A 6,857-nucleotide genomic window follows, 5' to 3' on the forward strand; every position below is an offset into this window, starting at 1 on the left:
GCAGCTTTCCTCTGCCATACCCTTCTACTGTGATGCTTCTGCCTTGGAGCCCACTGACCATGTACTAAAACCTCTGAAACCATGAACCAAAATACATTTTTTCTCCTTTAAGTTGTGTGTCATGTTTTTTGTCCTAGCGATGACCCCAATGACTAATTGCCATATGTGTGTTTGTATTTAAATTTGCACTAAGCCACTATTTCAGTGCTTGCCAAAACCACCCTGGATGGATGAAACTCTTCTGCTCTCAAGTTCTAGAGAAAAAAAGACTCCACAGTTTCTCTAGTAGCTCACCTTATAATCTGGTAATTACAGCCCAGGCATGTGGAACATGAGGGAATCAGGCCACAATCAGCCCTTCTCTTTACCTCTTCTCATTTTTACATTAATACATCCTTAAACTTGGTTTAAAAAAGTCACACATTAAAAATGTCACTAAAATAACACTTTCATATGAACAGTTAGACATGACAAAATGTCACGGGTACACAATGTTAAATGAAAAGAGGATGTATAAATGCAGTATATATGATATGATTGCAATTTTGTGCAAACATATACAAAGACTAGAAGAAAATGCATCTAAGGAATAGGATTATTGGTAATTTCAATTTTCTTCTTAATACTTAATTTTTCAGTTTTCTATAATGAGCACATATTACTGTTACAAATAGAATTTTTTGTTTTTGACACAGGGTCTCACTGTGTAGTTTGGGCTGGCCTTGAACTTACTTTGTAGCTCAGACATGCCTTGAACTTGTGGTGATCCTCCTGCCTCAGTCTCCTGAGTGCTGGGATTACAGATGTGTGCTATTACAGCCAGAATAAACAGACTTTTTACATATATTCATAATTTTAAAATGTGGAGTGTTTTGATAGGGTACAGAGGACCCAGGTCCACCCTGAGCCAGTTAGCAGGGATGAGAGTGGCCCTTGCAGAGATCTATCCGAATACACAGCCATGTCTTCAACAGCTGTCTCACAGCTTTGAAAACTTTGAAAGCTCCATTTGCCACACTGGCAAGGAACAAACACATTGCCAGAGATAATTCAAACCTTCCCAAAGAATCATGGAGTGGAATGGAGTCAGTTATGATGCCAGCATTAAGTCTCTGCCTAGGGGATGATAAAGTGCTGTGTACATTTCCTTAGTCAGCTCAGCAGCCCAAATCCTGATGAGGCACATTCCCTTAAACCACACAGATGTCTCTGCATCAGTCTGCTTAGACTTCCACAGACTGCACAGTTGAAACAGAAGACACTTATTTTCTCACTGCTCTGGATGCTGGGAAGTCCAAGATTAAGGTGCTGGTAGGTTTGGTGTCTGGAGAGGACTTTCTTCCTGGCTTGTGGATGGTGGCTTTCTCATTGTATATCCTCACATGGCAGCATGCTGGCATAATTGTTCTACTTTTATTATGATTAGTCTCTTAATGTACTTAATTTATAAATTAAACTTCATAGGTGTGTATGCGTAAGGGAAAATACAGTGTATAAATGGTACAGTATTCAGTACTCTGATTTCAGGCATCCACTGGTGAGCTTGGAACACATCCCCCATAGATGAGGTAGACCGCTGTACTCAGGGTTACCTCTGCAGGGCTATTCCTGAAAGGAGAAATAACCGGTTGGCACACACTGGTTTTGCTAAAGTGGCTGTGGAGTGAGCCTGGAGCTGCAATTGATCCTTGCATGTGCTTGTCACTGTATTAGCTTCATTACCAACTTGTGAGTGCAGTTAGACCACAGGGAAAGTTTATGAGCTTCATGTTGGAGTGAAGACATGTTTCAAGGGGCCCAGACGAGTCCAGCCTTTGAGCCCATAATACGCTTTCCAACAATTACTTGTTGAACACATACATGAATAAAGTGGTCAGTCAGCATGTCACATCTCATCAACATCGTCATCGTCGTTGTCATCATTATCATCATCATCATCAATAATTAATATTTATTGAGTACTTACCATGTGGCCAGAATTTTAGAAACATTTTTGAAAGGGGAAGTCACTCAAACCAAAGATGCCCAGAAGTCATGCATTCCAGCCATCATGCCGCCAAGGAGTATTAGGGTTGCCCACAGGTTTCTTAGAGCATTTGGGCAGGAGGAAGATGAAAGTCCAAGACACAGGTCTACTCCTGCTTCAGGGTACTCAATATCATTTTTACCTGTCTTCTATATAATATTAGCATCAAAAAGTTAATGTTACAAGGAGGGTTTCATTGCTAAAGTTTGAAACATTGCTTCATTCAGTGTTCTCATTGGAAAACTTAAGAGTCAGAGTTAGGAAGGGAGTTAGCCAGTGTCATACAGTTAGAAGATGGCAGAGCAGAGAGCAGAAACTAAGTCTCTAGAGCAACGTACTTCAACTATACTCCATCGTCCTTTATCTGGGGTAATATCATTGAGGTAACAATATGAGATATTAGATTATAAATTGGAATATAATAATAATAACTTTATTGAGTCCTCACTAGATGCCAAGCAATATGCTAGTTACTTTACAAGCATCAATCTATTTAATTCTCACAAAAATACAGAGAAGTAGGTGCTGTTACTGTCATGATTTAACAAATCCAAAAACGGAAACAAATCCAAGTCACTGAAGGACTCCATGGTCTTATTGGAAGTGTGTGATGGAGCCAGGATTTGATCCAAGATGACATGGTTTCAGAGCTCATCCCCTGACTGCTAGATTCTCACCTCAAGACTAAAAAATTCTTTTTTCAACAAAGCAAAAATGCATAGAGTAAGTCCACTGTCTTTCCTTCTTCTGCTCAATAGCATTTCCTTATCTAGTCACCTATTTTCTAATCTTTAAGAAATGAAAGTGGGTCAGAGGCTTGAGTGTAAGACAGAGAGCATATCATGTTGAAGATGAGCCGGTGGCAGTGACAGAGCCAAAATCAGAGCTGGAACCTGAGGAGAGAGTCTTCCAGGAGAAAGTGTATCTTCATACATCACCACACCTGAAAGCAGTTTTCCAGAACGTGATCCAACTGCAGAGATGGCAGCCGAATCATTGCCTTTCTTCTTTGGGGCAGTGTCCAACTGGGAGCTCAAAGCCTAGTATGAGGACCTGCAGGAAGTCCTGTCCTCAGATGAAAATGGGGGTAACTATATCTCATCCCCTGGAAACGAAGAGGAAGAATCAAAAACATTCACCACTCTTGACCCTGCATCTCTTGCTTGGCTGAAGAACCAGGACCACCAGAGATCACAAACACTTCTCAAAGCCCTCGCTCTCCAGATTCCAGTCAGAGCTCCCTAGCTCAGGAGGAAGAGGAAGACCAAGGAAGAACCAGGAAATGAAAACAGAGTGGCCAGTGGCCAGTCCAGGCTGGAAAGCAAAGAGTGAAGGAAAAAGAACAAGAGAATGAAAGGAAAGTGGCACAGCTAACAGAAGAGAATGAACGGCTCAAGCAAGAAATTGAGTGCCTGATGAGGGAAGTAGAGGCAACACACCGAGCTCTGACTGACCGAATAGTTAATCTGCACCAAGCATGAACAAATGGGGCCATCACTCCCCAGCTCTGGCTACCACCAACCTTTCCCAGAAGTAGCTATTGACCACCTTCATACCAGTGCCAATGATGTGACCCTCAAATCCTTGGGGTAGACAAAGGGAAAGGGTCTCAGCTTGTATATAGAGGTTGTACATTTATTTATTATTGTCTACATCCATTAAAGTGACTTTTGTGACTTAAAAAAAAAAAAGAAAAGAAATGAAAGGTATAGAATCCCCAGTGGATACATTGAAATCTCTGCAGGGAAGAACAATTATTTCTACTTCACAGGTGAGGTGACTTACAGAGGTTTATAGACATAAGTCATCATTTCTCAATCAATGAATGCAGATAAAGGGGACAATTACATTTGTCTAAGTCCCCAGACTTGGTTCACCCCACACTATGAGCTGCTAAGTGCATGTGGAGTAAAATGATGGTGTGTTTGTGTGCACGTGCATATGAATGCGTACACATATGTGTGTATTGTGTGTGTAATCTGGGAAGGGGAATGAGAGGTGGATGTTGAAAGCTGAGACTAGAGAAAAGTGCAAGGGATAAATTCTCAATGGCCTTGAAACTCTACTGCTGCTATGCATTGCACAGATGCCGATGTAGAAGTTTAAGTGAATGAACAATGACTTTCATGTTTTAAAAGTATGACTCTATATATAGTAAAGACCAGGTTGAACTTGGCACGTGGAACAAGACTACACAAGAAAATATGGGTCAAGGGATTGAGCTAAGAGGATGTTGCAGTTTTCCAAGAGAGAGATGCTGATGGACTGTTAAAGGAATAGCAAAGGTGCTTGAACAGTATTTGTAGGTAATCCACAAACCTTGAACACTCTCTATCCAGTTAGGAAAGTAATTGCAGGGCTAGGGATTTAGCTCAGTGGTGCTGCCACCTGGTTCACAAGCACAAGGGCCTGAGTTTGATCCCCCGTACAAAAAAGAAAGAAAGAAAGAAAATTGCTGGTGTCCTGATGTCCCTTAAAAATCTCAGGTAACCCTCCAGTGTTGATTGCATATAATGGTGAAAGCTTGTGATACGCGAATGACTGATTAGAGATTTCAAATTAAGTAACCCCTTTACCTGGGGGTGGTAGAGGAAGAAAATTGACATGTAAATTTAATCATAGTATCGATGCTGGAGAATTTAAAAGTAAAATGTGCAACTGATAACTTTACTGAAAGATGTGATGATGGATAGTAGCTCAAAGAAAAGTTAAGGTAGATTGGAAGAGATCCTTACCTTCCTTTGTCAGTCTACTGGAGGCAAGAGGAATGAAATAAGCAACTGTTGTCTGGTCAGGTGAGGAAGTGATCAGGAAGGATCTAAGTGCAGGTAATATGGGTGACAGATGTCCTTATTTTTGGAAAAGGGACCAAAGCAGAGACTTTGCTTTTCATTCATTTAGCAAATATTTATTTAGCAGTCACTTCTCATCAGACACAGTGGAGATCTATCAATGAATAGAATAGACAAAATTTCCTCTCCATAGGGAGCTTCTGCTCTTGCAAACATTCATGGAAGAGGTGGGGCTTGAGCTACATCCTGAAGGAAGGGAAATTTGATTGACAGAAGGCAACATCAGAGGTGGGACAGCACATATGAAATGCACTCTCAGGAAGTGTTTATGGTGGTAAATAAAATGGGGGGAATTGAGAAATAGTCAAAGTGAGTGTGTAGTAGGGGAGGAGCAAGGAATCAATCGGAGGCACCCTGAGAGGATTGCTGGATAAGTTGGGTTGAAACTTGGAGGGGGAGACTGAATTTTATCTGTGAGCCTAGGGATATGAAACAAGCTTCAAGTTGAAAAAAGGAGGCAGCCAAGACAGCAGTGTAGAGGGGCAGGAAAATCTATGGCCATTTCAAAAATTAATTATTTCTCTTTCTCAAGGTCTGCCCTATTCCTTCTCCAGCTTCTGAGTTTTAAAGATATCTAAAAATGTGATAATTATGTCTTGAATTCATAAGAAGAGTAGAATTAGGTAGAAATGCATACAAATCCATGGAAATTATTATGTAAATGACTTAGCAGTAATGCAGGCCAACTTCTCAGAGTGACCACTTAACAATTCTTATATTGGTTATTTAAGCATATTGTGAACTTAAGAATCAGTCCAGGCAGCTAATGTGCTAGGATGGACACAGTTCCTCAGTTGAAAGTTCCTCATAGGAATTTAATTTTAAATAGATGATAATAAAGTGGAGAATTAAGATTCAATGAGAGGGAAGAAAAATGAGTAAAGTCTCCAAATTCTTTTTTTTTCTCTTTTATTCATACCACAGGCTTTACGGAATCTTTTATCATTCTGACACTTGCCATTTATATCACCAGTGTCCTCTCCTGTCAGATTTATTTTACTCTTATGTTGAGGAGAAATAAAGCTGCTTATATAATTCACTAGCTTGCCCTGGAAAATGTAGAAGTCCTGTGATGATTTCAATAGTCTAAAATCCCTTGAATTCCTTGGCAAATACGTACAGCATCATTATCATGAGAAGGAGCATGGGAGCTTTCCCCATTCAGCCCTCTTATTGCCACCCTGAAATAGCCCAATGGTACAAATCATCAGGGGGTGACTGTGGAAGCATCAAGTCTGGCAGAGTCTACCTCAGTGCCTTCTGGGGTTGCCCAGGGTCCCTCACCTGTGCTCAGGGACATCTCTGCTCATGTGTTACATCTGCTGTTGGTACCCCCCAAGAGAATGCCTCCTGCTTGACACAGCATCCTTCAACCCCAGGCTGCCAGTATCTTCAGGGAACAAGGCATCAGGGTGGTTTATGTGACCTTTTGCATTTTATCATCAAGGCTCAGAGCATAATTGCTTGTATCCAGACTCACAAAATCCTTAAGATTGTCAGCCTCCAACTCTTCTTTCTGCAGAGCTCGATGCCAGACCATCAGAAATATGCAGAAGAGTGTATGTTGCAGACATGTTTTAGTATCTATGGACTGGAAATCTATTTTCCATCAAGAGAAGGAATAAGATGAATAAACTGTGATAATAAAGATGATTACAAGCACAAAGACCCGAGTTTGATCACCGATACCAAAAAAAAAAAAAGATGATTAAACATAGTTCATTAAAAACGTATCAGACAGCTGTGAATGGTGGTGAATGCCTGTAATCCCAGCACTCTGGGAGGTTGAGGCAGGAAAGTCACAAGTTCGAGCCTAGCCTGGGCAATTTATTTATTTATTTATTTTTAAAATTTTTTATTTTCGGCCTGGGCAATTTAATGACTTAATGAGAACTTGTCTCAAAATTTTGAAAAAGAGATTGGGATATAGGTCACTCAAAACAGGAAAAAACGAAGTATCAGAGACCCTTTGTTCCCTA

General features: G+C 40.6%; 2 pseudogenes; both read left to right on the forward strand.

Moving 5' to 3' along the window:
• The first annotated feature begins 2,802 nt into the window (after positions 1 to 2,802).
• Positions 2,803 to 2,973, forward strand: LOC147829860 (DDIT3 upstream open reading frame protein-like; annotated as a pseudogene).
• Positions 2,974 to 3,007: 34 nt separating this feature from the next.
• LOC101721037 (DNA damage-inducible transcript 3 protein pseudogene) lies at positions 3,008 to 3,507 on the forward strand (annotated as a pseudogene).
• Positions 3,508 to 6,857: the final 3,350 nt, after the last annotated feature.

Source organism: Heterocephalus glaber, unplaced genomic scaffold (assembly GCF_053883595.1).
Source record: "Heterocephalus glaber isolate CG9 unplaced genomic scaffold, H.glaber_assembly_v1.0 deba00000347, whole genome shotgun sequence".
Taxonomy (NCBI): Eukaryota; Metazoa; Chordata; class Mammalia; order Rodentia; family Bathyergidae; genus Heterocephalus; species Heterocephalus glaber.